The sequence below is a fragment of the Rhinoderma darwinii genome, chromosome 5 (assembly GCF_050947455.1).
Source record: "Rhinoderma darwinii isolate aRhiDar2 chromosome 5, aRhiDar2.hap1, whole genome shotgun sequence".
NCBI classification, from domain to species: domain Eukaryota; kingdom Metazoa; phylum Chordata; class Amphibia; order Anura; family Rhinodermatidae; genus Rhinoderma; species Rhinoderma darwinii.
The window spans coordinates 121,447,412-121,467,737 of NC_134691.1; the positions used below are offsets into that span (position 1 = coordinate 121,447,412).

The 20,326-nt window shown below is 37.6% G+C and overlaps 1 protein-coding gene across 2 annotated transcripts in view; it reads left to right on the top strand.

Annotated features, from left to right (window-relative positions):
• The first annotated feature begins 2,000 nt into the window (after positions 1-2,000).
• CDH7 (cadherin 7) overlaps positions 2,001-20,326 on the top strand; it is a 224,187-nt gene continuing 205,861 nt past the window's right edge. The window contains exon 1 of one of the 2 annotated variants that reach the window (XM_075826470.1): positions 2,001-2,348. The gene's annotated coding sequence lies outside the window, so the exon portion shown is untranslated. Of the gene's footprint in view, positions 2,349-2,607; positions 2,724-20,326 lie in introns of those variants that run through there. The other variant, XM_075826471.1, reaches the window with a different exon arrangement.

Consider the following 20,326-nt stretch of genomic DNA (forward strand, 5'->3'; position numbering starts at 1 on the left):
GAGTATTTTATATGTATTTTTTTATTTATTTATTAAATTTTTTTATTATTATAATCTGACCATCAAAGGTCAGAAAAGACTATTGGGGGATCACAGGGAAAATCAGCCCTCATATAGTGACTATTGTCACTATTGTCACTGGTAGGGCTGTACGGGGGCAAGTAAAACCCAGTATAAACCTCCCGTTAACGTCATTCAGGCATACTGCCACTGCCTCTATTCTCTACACAACGCTTATTGAGGGCTGTGTATGTGAAACCAGATAAGACATCTTCTCTTCAGAGTCCCAGGAAGACTCTGACTGCCTGATCACTCAGCCAGCTTAAGCCCACACCATAGATATACTATGGCGCGGGCCTAAAGGACCAGGACGGCCCTCTTTAAATATACAGTGGACAGTCCTGAACTGGTAAAAAATCCTGAATTTGCATATGATTTGATTTTTATCCAGAAATCATCTTCAGGGACTGAATGACTATATTTATAAGCTCCAAGTTGTCTTCTTTCCCTCATTCAAAAAGTATGATGGAATAAGTGTGTGACCCCGCTTGGGAAATTGTGCTTTCAATTGCTCTGAGAAGGAATGTTGTCAATAAAGATACTCAATGAAATACTATTTTGCACAAATAAAGTGTGCTACCCAAGGTAATATTTCTTTCCTTTTGCTTATATAGCACCAACATATTTTACAGAACCGTACAGATTGTCATTGAAAGAAAAAAAATAACAAAAATGGAAGCAAAATTCAACTCCCAATATTTTACCATCCATTAATCTTGACCTTATGAGTCCATAATGAATAAAGATATTCAACAGTTCCAATGAGTAACATATATTTAAAAGCAAAATACTTTAAAATGCTCTCAAAGTACCCCCCCCCCCCCCCCCCGACACACAAAATTACATTTTTAACAGTCCTGGGAAAACATTTTATACTGATCTTTCTAGTAAATATTATTCTCATTCAACACTTGACTGAAAGCAAACATTTAAAACATTTTATTTTTTCTCTTTGTTTGCTGGAAAAGGGTCAGGTTTCGGTTGAAAGAGTGGGGCAGAATTATTGGTACTGTATTTAAAAATGTTGTTGTTGCTCTACTGCTGTCTGAAATACAATAAATAATAAAAAAAACTGAATAAAGACATTGAGGGCATAGTCATATTACAAGGATCAGATTTATTTTTTAATTGATTGCAAAAAATGTTGAAAACGTGTAATGAAAATAGATGATAAAACTTGTTTTTTACTTTTTGATCCATTCTCATCGCATTCTTTGGAAGCAATGGACCACTTTAAAATGATTACAATTATTGATATATATATATATATATATATATATATACAGTAAAACAACTATGAAAATAATCATAGAGTATTGTACTACTCCACTTAAATAAGGAATCAGTAGAAGAACATACAGGTGTGAATCAACCTGCAGGGCTTCACTTTTGAATTTACATGGTTCTAACAATAGCAAGACAATAGGAAACTAGAGCAATAGGCAAAGAGTTTCCAACAAAACTATATACCTAACCTGACTCTATTGTTACAAAGCGCTTAGACGCAGGCCCCTCTCTTGAAGATGAGTTTCACACTGTGACTAAATCATACACTGGGATTTTACACCAGACAACACAGCAGGTGGAGAATATACAGAAGTAAAGAGTGTAGAACTAGGGCAGTCTTGAGAGATTGAAAGGGCAATACTATAAAGCAAGACAACTCTGAAGTTGTGATTGGCTTTTATGACTTTGGCTCGATGCCTCAGTAGCTCAATTGATCATGGTTCCTAATAACAAGCAAAAAAAAACCAAACATATATATATATAAAAAAGAAAATAAATCTTAAATTTCTCTCCTGTAGTTCTTTTAAATGCAAATACTTCATAGGTAATTGACTGGTTGCTACCACGCCTACATTTCATAGACCTCTTTTTTATAGTGAGTGCTTCATATGCACCTCCTGTCAAGAAGGATGTTCTTGCTTTGGATTCTTTTTTAATAGCAACTGCTGTATCCAAGAGGAACAAAAAGAGAAGAAAGAAAAAAAAAAAGAAAGAGAGAGAAGTCACTGTGCTGCTTTTTCATATCATCAGATGAAGTAGTGAACTAGTCAGAGGGCACAGAGCATGTTCTCTCCGCAGTTCAGAGCCCTAGAGACCCTCATATTACTGAGCTGCTGCTACTACTGCACAGTCTGCCCAAAGCAGAGCTTCACTAACTTCTCCTTGTGACAGAGCAAGCACATGTCTCCTCCAGGAGCAGGTAGCAGCAGCTTAACATAAGGCACAGGGGATTTACATAATTCTTTATTTGGCTACACTAGAAGAGCAAGAAGAAGAAGAAGGTAAGATGCTTTTGCTATTTTGGACTCTCTTTTGTGCACTGGATTATCTGTAAGCATTTCATTCCAGGGAATTGTATCCTAGGTTTCTGTTCAGTGCCACAGAAAGATGCATCATTTGCATGCAGCATCAATGACATTTAGAAGTTACTTCTATTCTAATCAGAGGTTGCTTTGAAAAGAGATAAAAAAAAAAAAGACCTGCCAGTAAGCATATAAAAAGGCAAGTCTGCAAAAAAAAAAAACCATGCTTCAAATGAGAAGGCACAGAACAAGGGAAGGAGGAATAGACGGGAATAGGAAGATATCTGGAGAATGCCTCTCAGGCACAGCAGCCAATTTAGACAGGATTTACAGGGATCCAAAATTAGGAGTAAGGTAAATCTTCATTGTGTGTGTTGTGTTCATGACTGCTCCATAAGGTGTCCTCATCCCTATACAGACCTTATACATGTGAATGCTGCACTATACTGTTGTAACTGTGTTCTCTAGACTTGTCCTTACTGATATATAGATACTGTACAAATGTTCATGTGCTTTGCTTGTCTAACATAGGTGAGGTTAAATGCTTGATGACTCGTGTCCTTCTAAGTGTTCTGACTTCCAGTGTTTGTAGTATAGCACTTTATCATTGTGTTCCTGGCAATTCAAGCTGAGACTAAGGTCAGTGAGGGTTATGTTGAGCATGAATTCACCAGGTAATGTCAGGATAAAGGCTATTCCACAGTGTGTGAGTCTTCTTGACACATATATATGTGTATGTGTGTGTGTATATATATATATATATATATATATATATATATATATATATATATATATATATATATATATATATATAGCCATTCCTATAGCATTGACAAGTTCACATGTGCATGCTCTAAGTATAACATTCAGATAATGACTGTAAAAGGAGAATGCAAAAATTGCTTTGCTGGCAAACTTGTTAAGAATACAAATTACCTGTACTGGAAGATTATAAAGGTCAAGTCCATTTATTTTCTATTTTTTTAACAAAATGTGCTAGATTTGCATCCACAATACCCAAGGTGTTGTGTTTCATCAGATTGGCTATTTATTATCAGTCTCATCTCATATTTGGAGTACCTGCAGAGGATGCTTACTAGTGAAACACCTAGATCAGGTCAAAAATGATGTTTCAAGGCATTGTATTACTAGGGAGATCAATAGGGAATACATTAAGCTTTATCAGATTATTGCTAATAATTGACAAACCTGAGTGAGGTAGAGTACACAGTCACAATGCAGTTAACTTGTATGTCAGCCACATGAACTTGCATTATACCGGTAGTTAATAGACTTCTAACTTTATCTGGAATTATGAATTTCTCATTACTAATCAACAGTGTTGGAATTATAGATCTTTGTACGTCCACAGACTTTTTCTATAGCTAAAGTAAATCATGCGAAACAAGGAATCAACAGTGTGGAGCAGAGATAATTAGCTAGTTACTGTCGAAGCTAGTAAAGTACAGCATGTAGCATTGTATAGATTGTAAGCTCTTGTGAGCAGGGCCCTCACTCCTCTTTTCGAATTGCTAATTAGTTTTGTCACTATGTAATGTCTGCTTTTGTCTGTACGTGTTCTCTCTGAATAGTAAAGTTCTAACGAATATATTATTATTATGTCATAATAGGTGTCCTCGAACCACAGGCTCATGCTTTACTTTCATATCTTAGTAGGATATTATCAAGCAACTGTTGCTCAGAAGTATTTTCCATTTGCAGGAAAGAGTTAAATCATAATTCCACTAGTCATATATAGATATAACACACAGTCATATTCTAGAAGTATGACGCACATATCACAAAAAGCACATTTTTATTTTTGAAATAATGGGATGTCATATAACCTTCAGTGTCCCATTAAAGGTTAAACACAAAGATCTAGTCATATCCAAGTCTTAGGGATATTATAGCAAAACTTCATATAGGACAGTTCATAGTCATTTATTATACACTTTCATTTAACTATTTGTTGCATATATTACCTGGCAATTAGCATGTATATAAAATGTAGTATTGTTTCCTTAAATATGTATACATTTGATCATCATATTGTCCTAACTGATAAATAATAATAAATATTGTATTTATGGATGTGCAATATTATACTTAAAGGTTATGAATGTAAAAACATCTGGAAACAACTGCATTATGACACTTTCATGATCATTATCTTTTGCTAATGCGAATGTCACTTTGTAATAAAGTAAATGACAGAGACAGAACTGCTGAGTGTCATAACCTATTAATCCTCAGTGATTAATGGGTAAGTATTAACCTGATTAGAAAAATGTTCTTAGAACCCTGTGCAATGTATGAGGGATCGTGCTCCTAGTGCACTGGTAGCAGATGTCACTATCATGTGCTTGTGGTGCATCGGTTCATACCTTCCGTTTTCTCCTCGCACTGAACTACACAGGTAGACAGATATTTTACGCATCTTGGAACGTTGCTATATTTATACTAGAAACAATAGGAAGCTGCTGGCCAGCTGGCATACCATACATCATATGCATTCTCCCTTCTTCACAGCCACCCTATGTGTTATTTGTAGATTACAGGCTTACCTTGCTAATTATCCAGGCCTGTGATTCATTCACTCTGCTTTTTTTTTGTCTCTCTAATTATCTATACGATATACAATACATAGAAATAATTTATTTCACAGAACATTTGTTCTGAATGTGACTTTAATTCCGGTTTCATCTGGGAGTCTGAGGATCTCATTTGTTTTTTGGATATGTGCTCAATTACTTTATTCCCAGATATAATAAAGCCTGCTATGCCAAGGTTTAGCTAATGTAGATTTGTATTCATGAGAATAAATATATTGTTTGAAAAATAACTATATTGACAATGCAATGGATAATAAATGCCTTGCTGCATAGTGATCTAACCATCAGAGCTTTTGGCCAAAATGATCATCTGACTGAAAAAGGAACATCCCAGAACCTTATTAAAGTATCATGTTCCTATATGTCTCAGTGTCTTTTATTTAAAGCAAAAGGTTCACAATTTGCAGGTACAAGTACAATACTTGCATATGGACCGGTTTATGATGCTTTTCTTTTCAGTAAATATTTTGGGGTATACATTTGGGGTATATGTCTTTAAAACAGTTCCATGAGGTATTTGCATAAAAATATTAATGAACAATTTAAAAACTCCAAACAACTACCTTTACTCACTGTTCAGACGGCAGATATCTTTCACACAATGAACTTATCTCTTTCTATGGGCCTTGGAATTTTCAATGATGTGGTGCTTCACACTATAGAAAGAAACTGGACTAGTATTGCTAAAAGGAAGTATTTTAAAGGGGAACTCTATCATGTGTCAACTTTCATCTGATGATTGTAGTGTTGTTTATTTTTACCATTGGCAATGATGACAGTTAGGGTATATTCACCTGCAGCAGATTTGTTGGACACATTTATTTTCCATACATCGGAATGGAGTTATTTCTGCAGTATATGCATGGATTTATGCAAACTCTATGAATGGGATAGTTGCAGAACGTTCAGCAACAAATCTGCTGTGTGTAAATATACCTTGAAACTATTAAAGATTGTAGATGACATTTTTATTTTATTCCCTGTAAGCAGCCAATTCATGCAGAGGCAGAGGTTGACTAGTGTTCTTTAATGAGATTCCAAAAAAATACCTGCCCCATCACCACTGCCTTATCTCACATACAGAATAACAGTTCACCTCCAGTGATATCAGCAGTTGTTCCAAGTACTGTAGCTGAGCTCTTTTATACTTTTATACTTATACTAAGTTTATTTTTTGTAATGAATTTACTGAATAGTTCTCTTGTTGATTCCAACTGGTAGAACAGTTTAACAAATCCATAAAAAGTTTTAAATGATTTAATTGTTAGCAACATTCCTGTTAACGTTTTTTCCTGTTGCATTGTTTGGGCTATTGTAACTTATTAATGAGGTGAAAATAGATAGATAGATAGATAGATAGATAGATAGATAGATAGATAGATAGATAGATAGATAGATAGATAGATAGATAGGTGGATGGATGGATGGATGGATGGATGGATGGATGGATGGATGGATAGATAGATAGATAGATAGATAGATAGATAGATAGATAGATAGATAGATAGATAGATAGATAGATAGATAGATAGATAGATAGATAGATAGATATGAGATAGACGGATAGATAGATAGATAGATAGATAGATAGACAAAGAGAGAGAGAGACATAAAGAGAGAGAGATACATAGAGAGAGAGAGAGAGAGAGAGAGAGACATACAGAGAGAGAGACATAGAGAGAGAGAGAGAGAGAGACATAGAGAGAGAGACATAGAGGGAGAGAGAGAGAGAGAGAGAGAGAGAGAGAGAGAGAGATCTGCATTATAACGAGTTGCCATTGCCGGTGACTGCAGGGAAACATTACAAGATCAGGATTGTCAGTGTTAACCAGTGGGTGTCACTGTCGTACTGACAAAGGACAAACACTAATTGAGCAGAGAGGAGTGAAGGAATGATGAACGTTTCCCCTTCTATTTATGAAGTTTTTGGCTCTTTCAGTATTTTTTGTTTCTAAGCTAAACTCTCATTTTCAACAGAGCACAGTTCAGCAGTTTAAAATATCTTATTGGATAACGGCTTTATTGGGGAAAAAAATATTTTTTTCAAAATATTCCTGTTTCAGGTAGAACTCGCTCCACAATACAAATAACCGTCTTACCAATAATGCAGGGAATTATGTTGGGCTTACAGCAAACTATAGAATTGTGAACATAACGCTGTTCCATATATTGTGCTGCTTTCATACAGTATTACTTTGTTCCAACATGTGTGAAGAAAAAATGTAAACAATGATTCTCTGAAGAAAAAACTAGGACATGGCTATTAGAGTAATACAGTGGAAGAATACGTCTGTCTTATTTGTAAGAAAGTACCTATGACACAGAGGATAACACATTTATTTTGTACAATACTAAGTGAAATATTTCAGTTTTCAAAATTGTAAGGGTAAACCATTATTTTGTATTTTGATGTAACCTTGACTTATGTAACAAAACACATGTACTGTATATGCAGTGTACTTATTAGGTATGTACACCATTGCAACTATTTTCTGTAGCTCCAATGCATCTGAAATAAAAATGAAGCAACTTTGCAAGCAGTCTTGATTAAAAATAACCTACCATTATGTGTATACAGCTTCAATCATACCTATACGTTTTCATGGCTATAGACTACAAAAACTCCTGATACTGCAGTCATTCTACCTTGTATCTGACTGTTACTGCTGCCCTACGCTGTACAGGACACATGGAAGGGAATATGACTGCAGAATCAAACTACAACAGGGGCGGACAAACCATATGTGCAACCTGTGCAGTTTAACAGGGGCCCAGTAGGTATGGGGACCCACTGCAACCCTAAAAGTAGCTTTCTGCCGTCTTATAGATTACATGTAGGAGGACTGGTGGATTGTGTTTTGGATGAACAAACTTAAAAGGGAGAGTTTTATCAAGCGCAAGGAGCCCATATGCTGTTCTTCCACGGGGGCACTGAGCTGCCTGTGTCCGCCCCTGAGCTACATAGAGTTTGTTTGCAGTCTGTAACCATAGAGACATCTAGGTCTGCATTGTATCTGTAGACACAAAACGGTGAAAGGTTTTAATCATGACTATTTGCAAAGTTGTTTCATTTGTGTTTGTTGCATTGGAGCATAAAAAGAAAACAATTTTGAAAAATGTTCATGCGTTCAAACTTGTTTGAGGTGCTGGCTCAGATCGCAGGTAACTGTAAAGTAGAAAACACACATACAGTTGCCTAAATAATAATGCTATACATGGCATCCATACACTATCACTATACAGTATATTAATAACCCCTACATACTGTATACTTTTAGCTTGCAAATCCAATAAATCAAATTGTTTCATTCTGTGTCAACAATTGAGCAATTTTGTAGGCTATACTGAAATACATTCATGAAAGATCATCTTTAACACTTATGGGTAATTATTATGTTTATGGTACTAAAAAAGACTGGTTCATGACGCCATTTTACACATTAGAAAAAGGAAAAGGGAAGATGAGGAAATAAAAAAAAATATACCATACTGACCTGGTCTCCCATGCGACAAATCCCTAGTGGCCTCCCAAGATAGCGTTGTGTCCCATGTGACCCTACGTCATTTCAGAAGACCTCCAGGGATGTTTCGCTAAAGGAGACCTGGGGAGGAGAGTATGGTATTTTTTTCATTATAGGGGTTGATAAGCATATGTCCCGATTGCCTGTTTCACTCTCTGATGTCTTCTAGGATTGTATCTCACTTGGATACAGTCCTAGAAGACATCAGAGAGTCAGTCAGGGCAATCGGGGGAATTGTGATTCGCAAATTTATTCAGACTGAATCGAATTGGAAAACCGATTTGATTGAATCAGCGCCAAAATAAATTACGGGAAATTCTTTGGTTAATGCTAAAATTGTGGCATTTACACAAGCAGAAAAAATGGGACATAGATAACTTCAAAACCACAAAAAAGGCCATACTTACTAAGTGGGTGGGTGAAAACCCGTTCCCAGCAGGACGCAGACAGGTCAAAAAATGCTGCAGAAGGAGGGTGCATTAAATAGTGATAGCCACTCCCACTAGTCTTGGGGGGAGTGGCGAACTAAGTGCTCACAAGTGTGCGATAAATGAGTGTCAGTGTTACTGTAGTGCTAGGGTGTGAATGTATGGTAAAAAAGAAAAGTGTATGTATGTAAGTGTCAGAAATGTTTGATAATGTAATAAGAAATAAATGTGTGATAAATAGGGGTCAGTGCTGTTAATAGTACATGGGGTGTCAGTACTAAGTGTAATACGTGGAGGGATAATGTGCTGGTCGTCAGGCATAGCATATCTTGCCGAATAACAGCCTATTTGTAACGCCGCTACTGTTAGCTAAGGCGGGCTGCTCTGCATGCCAAGCCAAACACCAGCACATAATGCCCTCCCAGCATATAAGAACTGGCTGCGTCCTGAAAAACAGTATACATAGTAAACATATCCATGAAACATGGGGTATTAGTTGTTATTTTGGCCAAAATACGCAAAGCTCGCAACCCAACGTCAAGGGTCCCCAGTGCCTTGCGAGTCCCTAACTAGAACTTTTTGTTCCTAATTTAAAAACACCAGCAGAAAAAATGGGACATAGATAACTTCAAAACCACAAAAAAGGCCATACTTACTAAGTGGGTGGGTGAAAACCCGTTCCCAGCAGGACGCAGACAGGTAAAAAATGCTGCAGAAGGAGTGTGCATTAAATAGTGATAGCCACTCCCACTAGTCTTGGGGGGAGTGGCGAACTAAGTGCTCACAAGTGTGCGATAAATGAGTGTCAGTGTAGTGCAAGGGTGTGAATGTATGGTAAAAAAGAAATGTGTATGTATGGAAGTGTCAGAACTGTGTGATAATGTAATAAGAAATAAATGTGTGATGAATAGGGGTCAGTGCTGTGAATAGTACATGGGGTGTCAGTACTATGTGTAATACGTGGAGGGATGATGTGCTGGTCGTCAGGCATAGCATATCTTGCCGAATCACACCCTATTTGTAACGTCGCTACTGTTAGCTAAGGCGGGCTGCTCTGTATGTCAAGCCAAACGCCAGCACATTATGCCCTCCGAGCATATAAGACCCGGCTGCGTCCTGAAAAAAAGTATACATAGTAAACATATCCATGAAACATGGGGTATTAGTTGTTATTTTGGCCAAAATACGCAAAGCTCGCAACCCAACGTCAAGGGTCCCCAGTGCCTTGCGAGTCCTTGTGGCATTTACTACCATTTGAGAAAAGTTAATGAGTCGATACAAAGATATTTTGCCCATGATATGTATGATTTTGCATGGAGAAAGCTGTATACATTGTGGGAAATGTCATTTGTAACCCCTTTTCTGTTGAGCATTCTGATAATAAAAAAAAATAATAATACTCACTAACTCGTGATTTTTTTTTTATTGCTATGTTTATACCGTACCTTACATGGTTGGGTCCCTGTAGATATTGTTTGTATTCTGCTTGCTAAATTTCGGAGGTTCAGTAAGTGCTTGCACCATAGTGCAGAATAAGAATGCCTTTGATTTTGTCCTTTGATGAGTTGAAAGGGCTTTGTAGATTAAAACAGACTTGTGGCAAAATATGTATTTTGCCACTTTGAGGTGGATCGCTGTGCAAACATCATAGAAGACACAGAACTGTCCATTTTGTATCTGTAGTGTTAATTTTATATATCAATTGTAAACATAGAGTAGTAGCCTTGGCTAAGGAAGAAGCTATGATTATATGCTGAGCTGACAGTGAGTGTTACATTTCATTTTCCTTTTACAGTTTATCATAACTCCACCCAAAATAAATTCCCTTTTAATTTACATATGTTACATTACTTTACATGCAGCCTTTTTATATTAAGACGAAACATTCATACTTTATATTAGTGACCAGCCTATTTCAGGCCTTAATGACTAAGCAATGTTTTTTCGTTTTTCCATCGTCACATTCAAAGAGCTATAACTTTTTTATTTTTGCATCGACATTGACACCATTTTGGGGTACATATGATATTCTGATTAACTTTTTTTTTTGGGGAGTAGAAAAAAAAAGCAGCAATTCCGCTATTGTTCTACATTTACGCCATTCACTGTGCGGCGTAAATAACTTGATACCTTTATTCTATTTGTCAGTTAGATTACGATGATACCACATATGTGGAGGTTTTTTTATGTTTTAATACTTTTGCACAATAAAAACACTTTTGAACTAAAATTATTTGTTTTTGCATCGTCGCTTTCCAAGAGCCATAACTTTTTTTTTTTCCGTCAATGTAGCCATATGTGGGCTGTTTTTTTGCGAGACGAGACGTAGTTTTGATTGGTATTGGGGTACATAGGACTTATTGATTGTCTTTTATTATAACTTTTTTGTGGGGCTTAAATTAAAGGTTAACTTTATTGTTTGGGTCATTATGATTGCGGCAATACCATATGTTTGTATTGTTATTTATTTTTTACACTTTTACTAAATAAAACCACTTTTTATTGGAAAATATTTTTGGTTTGTTTTTTTACTGTGCATAATAATAATAATAATAATAATAATAATTTTTATTTAAAATTAATTACTTTATGATCTCATTTCCAAAGAAGGCTAGATATTAATAAGTATGTAGGTTACCTTGTCGAATGAATTCTTGGACCCCTCCTTGCACTACACTTTTTGGGTCCCATCTCCACCGAGTATCTACAAGAAGATTTCCAACTCTTAGTAGTGGTTTGATTTAGGACTGAAACCAATGGGATATGCACCAACCTATTGCCCCTTCATCACTCCCTATGCCCCTGCATATTTTTACCGTAAATACTCAATACCACTGTTTTTTTATTCATAAAGAAATATGGGTCTCTCTACAATTATTCCCTATCTCTGAGCCCACAATTAAATACCCTTGAAGGAGTCTCTGATTCCTAAGCTGCATATGAAGAGAATGAATTTCCTTCAATACACTCACTTTTAATCTTTTTGCTCCTGATTTTGTAAAAAATTTCCCAGCTTCAGACAACCCACCTGGTATGAGAAAGCTCTCCTAGACCAATTACTCATTCCTAAGGCTATCTTAGCCTGTCCCCACAACCCACCACTAGGTCTACTTATTTTGATGCTTGGGAAAAGGAGTTAAAGGTGACCTTTAAAGAGGCTCTGTCACCAGATTTTGCAACCCCTATCTGCTATTGCAGCAGATAGGCGCTGCAATGTAGATTACAGTAACGTTTTTATTTTTAAAAAACGAGCATTTTTGGCCAAGTTATGACCATTTTTGTAGTTATGCAAATGAGGCTTGCCAAAGTCCAAGTGGGTGTGTTTAAAAGTAAAAGTCCAAGTGGGCGTGTATTATGTGCATACATCGGGGCGTTTTTAATACTTTTACTAGCTGGGCGCTCTGATGAGAAGTATCATCCACTTCTCTTCAGAACGCCCAGCTTCTGGCAGTGCAGACACAGCGTGTTCTCGAGAGATCACGCTGTGACGTCACTCACAGGTCCTGCATCGTGTCAGACGAGCGAGGACACCGGCACCAGAGGCTACAGTTGATTCTGCAGCAGCATCAGCGTTTGCAGGTAAGTAGCTACATGGACTTACCTGCTAACGCCGATGCTGCTGCAGAATCAACTGAAGCCTCTGGTGCCGGTGTCCGCGCTCGTCTGACACGATGCAGGACCTGTGAGTGACGTCACAGCGTGATCTCTCGAGAACACGCTGTGTCTGCACTGCCAGAAGCTGGGCGTTCTGAAGAGAAGTGGATGATACTTCTCATCAGAGCGCCCAGCTAGTAAAAGTATTAAAAATGCCCCGATGTACGCACATAATACACACCCACTTGGACTTTTACTTTTAAACACACCCACTTGGACTTTTGCAAGCCTCATTTGCATAACTACAAAAATGGTCATAACTTGGCCAAAAATGCTCGTTTTTTAAAAATAAAAACGTTACTGTAATCTACATTGCAGCGCCTATCTGCTGCAATAGCAGATAGGGGTTGCAAAATCTGGTGACAGAGCCTCTTTAAGTATTTTGACAAGATCCCTTGCATTCTCGAGGTGCGTCTGCGTGCAGGAGAACAATAATTTTTGCTGCAGGTACAAAACAACAATTTTACTACACCATTGTGGTTATGCTTCTACTAACCTGTGCTGGCAATGTGGGAAAGGGTGGGAGCTATCTCCCATATATGGTGGGAACGTGATGACTTTAAACAATTTTGGGCAGAGATAGAGGATAGTATTAAAATTTGTAGACCGAAAATAGTTTTGACACCGCATTTGGTCAGCCTGTGGCTGGATAGCCCTACATTTCATGCCACGACATCCCCATTGGCCACTTTAACACTCACTGCTGCTAAACTTTGGATTCCTTTGAGATAGCTCCAGAAGGAACATCCTACTTTGCAAATATGGATCGACAAAATAGACCAGATAAATAGACTGCAGCAGATTACATCTTGGGTAGATCAACACATGAATAGTTCCTAAAAATTTGGGATCCCTGGATTCATTTTAGGAAAACAATATGACTGCTCCCCTCGATCCCCTGCCTTTGTTGTGGGCTGTCATGATTTCTGGGTATACATTTATTTGTCTTCCACGGTTTCTTCCGCTTTTCTTACTGCCATTGTTAAATAATATTTGAGTGACATTTAAGGCTGGGTTCACACGTGGTGGAATTTCACTTGAATTCCGCTGCGGACACTCTGCAGCGTTAATCCGCAGCGGAGCCGTTTCTCCATTGACTTCCACTTTTATTTAGCAGTGTTCGTTTAGACGATGCGTAAAATTCCGCTGCGGAGCATAGGCTGCGGAGCGGAATTTGGTGTCCGCAGCATGCTCTGTCTGTTGCGGACCAGTGGCGGACTGGTTGCGGACTCATGGCGGAATTTCTCCATTGACTTCAATGGAGATTCTAAATTCCGCAATGAAGTCCGCAGCTGTCATGCACATGTTATGTGTGGTGCGGATGCGTCTTGCTTTTTTGACATGACATTTCTTCATTCTGGCTGGACCTATGTATTTCTAGGTCTACAGCCAGACTGAGGAAGTCAATGGGGCTCCCGGAATTACGGGAGTGTTGCTAGGAGACGTCAGTAAATAGTCACTGTCCAGGGTGCTGAAAGAGTTAAGCGATCGGCAGTAACTGTTTCTGCACCCTGGACAGTGACTACCGATCACAATATACAGCAACCTGTCAAAAAAATAGAAGTTCATACTTACCAAAAACTCCCTGCTTCTGTCTCCAGTCCGGCTTCCCAGGATGACGTTTCAGTCTAAGTGACGGCTGCAGGCAATCACAGGCTGCAGCGGTCACATGGACTGCCGCGTCATCCAGGGAGGTCGGGCTGGATGCCGAAAGAGGGACGCGTCACCAAGACAATGGCCGGTAAGTATGAAATTCGTTTACTTTCACTAGGGAAAGTGCTGTCCCTTCTCTCTATCCTGCACTGATAGAGAGAAGGGAAGCACTTTTACCGCAGTCCGCAGCAGCTAGTCCGCATCAATTTACTGCACATTTTGGGCAGATCCGCCGCAGAATCTGCAACGCAGATTCTGTGCGGCATTGATGCGGACAGCTGCGGAGGAAATCCGCCACGTGGGGGCATGCCCTAATAGTTATGCCTGCCTTCATCTATTTATTTATTTGTTTATTTGTTATATATTACTTGTTAAAATTGCAAAATGCTTGAAAGCTGTAATTGCTGATTGAAATTTATGTATAATTGAAGTCTGTCTTCACTTTCAATCCTAGACTTTAGCGCCAGCTACAGGGACAGGCTGTATGTTTATTTCCTGTTGTTTCATGCTTGACTTTCTTTGAAAAAAAATAATTCGAACCCGGGTGAGTGTTGCTTTTTCCACTGACGACAGTATATGAACAAAAATATTGGGACACCTACACATTACACCTAGGCAAGATTTTGGAGTGTGTTTGTGGGAATTTTCAATCATCGAGGAGAGCATTTGTGAGGTTAGACACTGATGTTGCACAAGAGGACCTGGCCCGCAATCTCCATTCTAGTTCATTCCAAAAGTGTTCGATGAGGTTGAGGTCAGGGCTCTGTGTAGGCCAGTTAAAGATGCTCTGTCACCACATTTACGCAATGTCTATTCACACTCCTGACACTTCGGTAAAGTTTGTGTGGGACTTAATCACAGCACTGCGTGATCTCGCGAGATCACGCTGTGAATGACAGCACGCTGTGCTGTGTGATTAAGTCCCACAAAAACTTTACCGAAGTGTGGGGAGTGTGAATAGACATTGTGTCCTGGCTGGAGGTGATGTCTATTCACTCTGAAGACACTTCAGTAAAGTTAATGTGGGTGTATGTGACAGCACAGTGTGATCTTGCGAGATCATCTAGGTGGGAAGAAATTTCACAAACTGACTTGTAATGGAGGTATCCTTTTACAGTACCACACTCAAATTCAGTCTGCCTTTACAATGTTTGTAAAGGCGGACTGCATGGCTAGGGACTTTATTTTATACACCTGTGGCAATGGGACTGAATGAAACACCTGAATTCAATGATTAGGGGTGTGTCTCAATACTTCTGTCCATATAATGTATATGTGAACTAAATATACCTCCTGTTTACTTAAAAAAAGGGAGTTTAATATTGTATTAGAGTTGTTCCAATGGATGATGTAAATTAGGTTAACCCACTAAGTAAATATAGTGCTCTAGTTTAATAAATCTACTGTCAAACTCATCATCAAAAAGCTATGTTTGTATTACATTCGTATAGAGTAGACTGGACAATAGATCTGCAGAGAGCACATATAGATGAACAATTCCTACTCAATCAAGGAGATCATTGAGTTGTTTCAGCAAATAAATCCTATTCCTTGTATAATGTAATTTCTGTATCAATTCTGCATAATTTTCAAAATGTCTGCTTTTATTCAATAGAAATCTTCACTGTTTACTTCCAGGGGATAAAAATCTGTTGAGTCATGTGATGATCGCACAGGTGCCAGGCTTGTTTCAGTACAGTTACCACTGTTCTGTTGTGTAACAAGCTTAGCACCTGTGCATCCATCAAATGGCCAGTTTTTATCCACTGGAAGAAAATAATAAAGTTTATTAATAACTGCACGCAAAGAAAACAATAAGTAATAGATACAGAGAGTATATTATAACATGGTATAACATTTCATTATAAAATAAATGACAATTATATACTAATACCCTTTAAGGCACCTTTAAGAGACATAAGAAATGCTAATTATTAATATAAACCTGAACAACAACCAAGCAATAAAATGGTTGAACACCTCTCAGCTTGACACATAAGCTAGTATATATTTCTAAAGGTTTTTGGCCACTTTAGCATTGAAGCAATGCCATGAGGGTTTGCATGTAACACTTCTTTACCTACCTGACTCTTACCTAGAACTTGAATAAAAGTTTGAATATAGAATACAATTCTAAATTCTTTTTATTTTCAGTTATTCTGTAGAAAATAAGAGGGAGCGTTCATATCATCCAAAGTCATAACTTAGAGTCTTAGAAGAATAATATATAATGAAAAAAAACATTGCTCAATATGAAAGAAGTGGTTCCCAAATATAACAAAACAGATTAGCCATAAGTAAAATCGGTAACCCAGTAACTATAAACAGAGTTCAGCATCAATCTTTAGGGGTCAGTGCAGTCTTATGAACCAATATAAAAAAAAATGTATTTATATTTTTTTCATGATATACTATAACAAGACACATATAAAACAATGAAATAAATATGGAATATTAGTACTTTTTTTGTATTTCTAGGAATTATTTTGATTCTCAATACGATGTTATTAGACCAGAAAATAACTTTTACAGATTTCCAATAATGCTAAACACCACAGTCACTGGCAGCAAGGAGACTATCAAATAATTTGCCTTATAATTCTCACCCCATTCTGAATTTACTTAGCCAAAAGGAGTCACAATTCTGTATTCCTGACTTCTTAAAAGAAAGAACCTCTTCCATGTGACTATGATGGGGAACAGTTCTTCAGACTTATGATTCCTGATTATCAATCTTGGAGGCTCATTAATTGGGTGTAATTGTGCCCACTGGTCTTTGATAGAGCATAAAACCGTTGCCCCAATTTAATGAAAACAAGTAAATGTTAATCCAGTTTGCAGTACAGTTCATAATAGTTTAATAAACCTATAAGGTTCATAATTGTAATGTTGTTTATGTATTTAAACCTCAGGTGTTAGATGCTTCTTTAGGCAAGTGTGTGTGTGTGTGTGTGTGTGTGTGTGTGTGTGTGTTTGTGTAGATAGATAGATAGACAAAAAAATGGGACATAGAATGTAATTAAAACCACAGAAAAGGCCATACTCACAGATTAGGTGGTGGGTAAAATACCCGTTCCAAACAGGACGCAACCAGGTCAGAGAATGCTGTTGATGGGAAGTGCCCAGGTGTGTTTAAATAATGATAGCCACTCCCACTAACCTTGAGGGGAGTGGTGTGTTGGGCATGGAAGTAAATGTGTAATAATAATAAATAAATAATAAAGTACTGTTTATAGTGCACATGTGAGGTATAGGGGACATGACTAAGTGTAGTGTGTAGAGATCAGGGCTGTGAGTGAAACAAAAAAGTGAGTGGAGAGTGTAAAACATGGAGGCATAGTGTTTGGATAGTGAGGCACAGCATATATCGCCGAATAGCAGCCTATTTATAATGCCCATACTGTAAGAGAGCGGGCTGCCCTGCATGCAGTGCCAAACATCCGCACACCAGGCTATCCCAGCATCATAAGACCCGGGCGCGTCCTGAAAAAAAGTATGTACAATGTAAGTAACCATGAAAAAACATGGGGTATTAGTTGTTGTTTTGGCCAAAAAAACGCAAGCTCGCAATCCACGTCACGGATCCCCACACTTGCGAGTCCCTACCTAGAACTTTTCGTTCCAAAATCTAAGATATACAAAAAAATGGGACATAGAATGTAATTAAAACCACAGAAAAGGCCATACTCACAGATTAGGTGGTGGGTAAAATACCCGTTCCAAACAGGACGCAACCAGGTCAGAGAATGCTGTTGATGGGAAGTGCCCAGGTGTGTTTAAATAATGATAGCCACTCCCACTAACCTTGAGGGGAGTGGTGTGTTGGGCATGGAAGTAAATGTGTAATAATAATAAATAAATAATAAAGTACTGTGTATAGTGCACATGTGAGGTATAGGGGACATGACTAAGTGTAGTGTGTAGAGATCAGGGCTGTGAGTGAAACAAAAAAAGTGAGTGGAGAGTGTAAAACATGGAGGCATAGTGTTTGGATAGTGAGGCACAGCATATATCGCCGAATAGCAGCCTATTTATAACGCCCATACTGTAAGAGAGCGGGCTGCCCTGTATGCAGTGCCAAACATCCGCACACCAGGCTATCCCAGCATCATAAGACCCGGGCGCGTCCTGAAAAAAAGTATGTACAATGTAAGTAACCATGAAAAAACATGGGGTATTAGTTGTTGTTTTGGCCAAAAAAACGCAAGCTCGCAATCCACGTCACGGATCCCCACACTTGCGAGTCCCTACCTAGAACTTTTCGTTCCAAAATCTAAGATATACAAAAAAATGGGACATAGATAGATAGATAGATAGATAGATAGATAGATAGATAGATAGATAGATAGATAGATAGATAGATAGATAGATAGATAGATAGATAGATAGATGATAGATAGATAGATAGATAGATAGATAGATAGATAGATAGATAGATAGATAGATAGATAGATAGATAGATAGATAGATAGATATGAGATAGATAGATAGATAGATAGATAGATAGATAGATAGATAGATAGATAGATAGATAGATAGATAGATAGATAGATAGATAGATAGATAGATAGATAGATAGCGATAGATAGATAGATGATAGATAGATAGATAGATAGATAGATAGATAGATAGATAGATAGATAGATAGATAGATAGATAGATAGATAGATAGATAGATAGATAGATAGATAGATATGGTAGAGTTGGTATTTTTTCTATTGTGAGTTTTATACTATATACAATATAGCTATCTCTAATAGATACCTATACGGGAATTTTTTTAATTCTTTTTCTCTTATTTTCCTAAAATATATCCATAATTGTAACAACTGTAACAAAAATGCAGATACAGCTACAGTAAATGTAAATTGTTTTATGAAAATTAGCATTTTTATAATTCTTGCCTGTCAAAGCTGGCAACTCAAACTGATATCTGAGAGGAAGTACACAATATACACAGGTACCCTGGAGGAAACAATGAATAGCAAAAAGAATAGTTAATGAATGTTAATTGAAATAAATCAGCATAATGAGAGGCACCTGTAATGCAATCCATAATATTGGTTCTTATAACGATGACATGTTCTTGTTTCTTTTATGTACAGTATGTGAAATGTGAGTATTTGACATCCAAGTACTGTGTTCTTAACCCCTTCCCGTCGTAGCCATTTTTTGGTTTTTCATTTTAGTTTTTTTTTCTCCCACTTTCCAAACCATAACTTTTTTATTTTTCAATTCACATAGCCAAAAGCAGGTTTGTTTTTTTGTGGGATAACATAGTTTTTCATGGCACAATTTATTGTACCATATAATGTACTGGCAAACTGGGAAAAAGTTCTTTGTAGGGTGGAATGAGAACGAACAGTGATTCCTCCATTGTCTTTTCTATTTAGTTCTTACAGCGTTCATTGTGAGGTAAAAATGACATGTTAACTCTATTATGTGGCTCAATACGATTACAGCTACTGTTATTACTGTTAAAAGGAAAAAACGAATTGTTAAAAAAAAAAATGGGGTCGCCATATTTTATGACATTGATTGAGCGGTGTGATGGCTTGTTTTTTGCAGGATGAGCTGTAATTTTTGTCGGTAACATTCTAGGGTACATAAGACTTTTTGATTCTATTTTTTGTGGGAGACAAGAAGACCAAAAACACTGATTCTGGTATTTATTTATTTTTTACGGCATTAACCATGCTGGTCACAAAATGTTACATTGTAAGGCTATGTTCACACGTAGTATTTTGCCGAGTTTTTTGACGCGGAAACCGCGTCGCAAAACTTGGCAAAAACGGCCCGAAAATGCCTCCCATTGATTTCAATGGGAGGCATCGGCGTCTTTTTCCCGCGAGCAGTAAAACTGCCTCGCGGGAAAAAGAAGCGACATGCCCTATCTTCGGGCGCTTCCGCCTCTGACCACCCATTGACTTCAATAGGAGGCAGAGAAAGCGTATTTCGCTGTGTTTTATGCTCGGGGCGCTCAATGGCTGCGGGTGAAAAACGCCGCGAAAAACTCTGCGAAAATCGGCGTGCAGGGAGAGGAAAATCTGCCTCAAACTTCCAAACGGAATTTTGAGGCAGATATT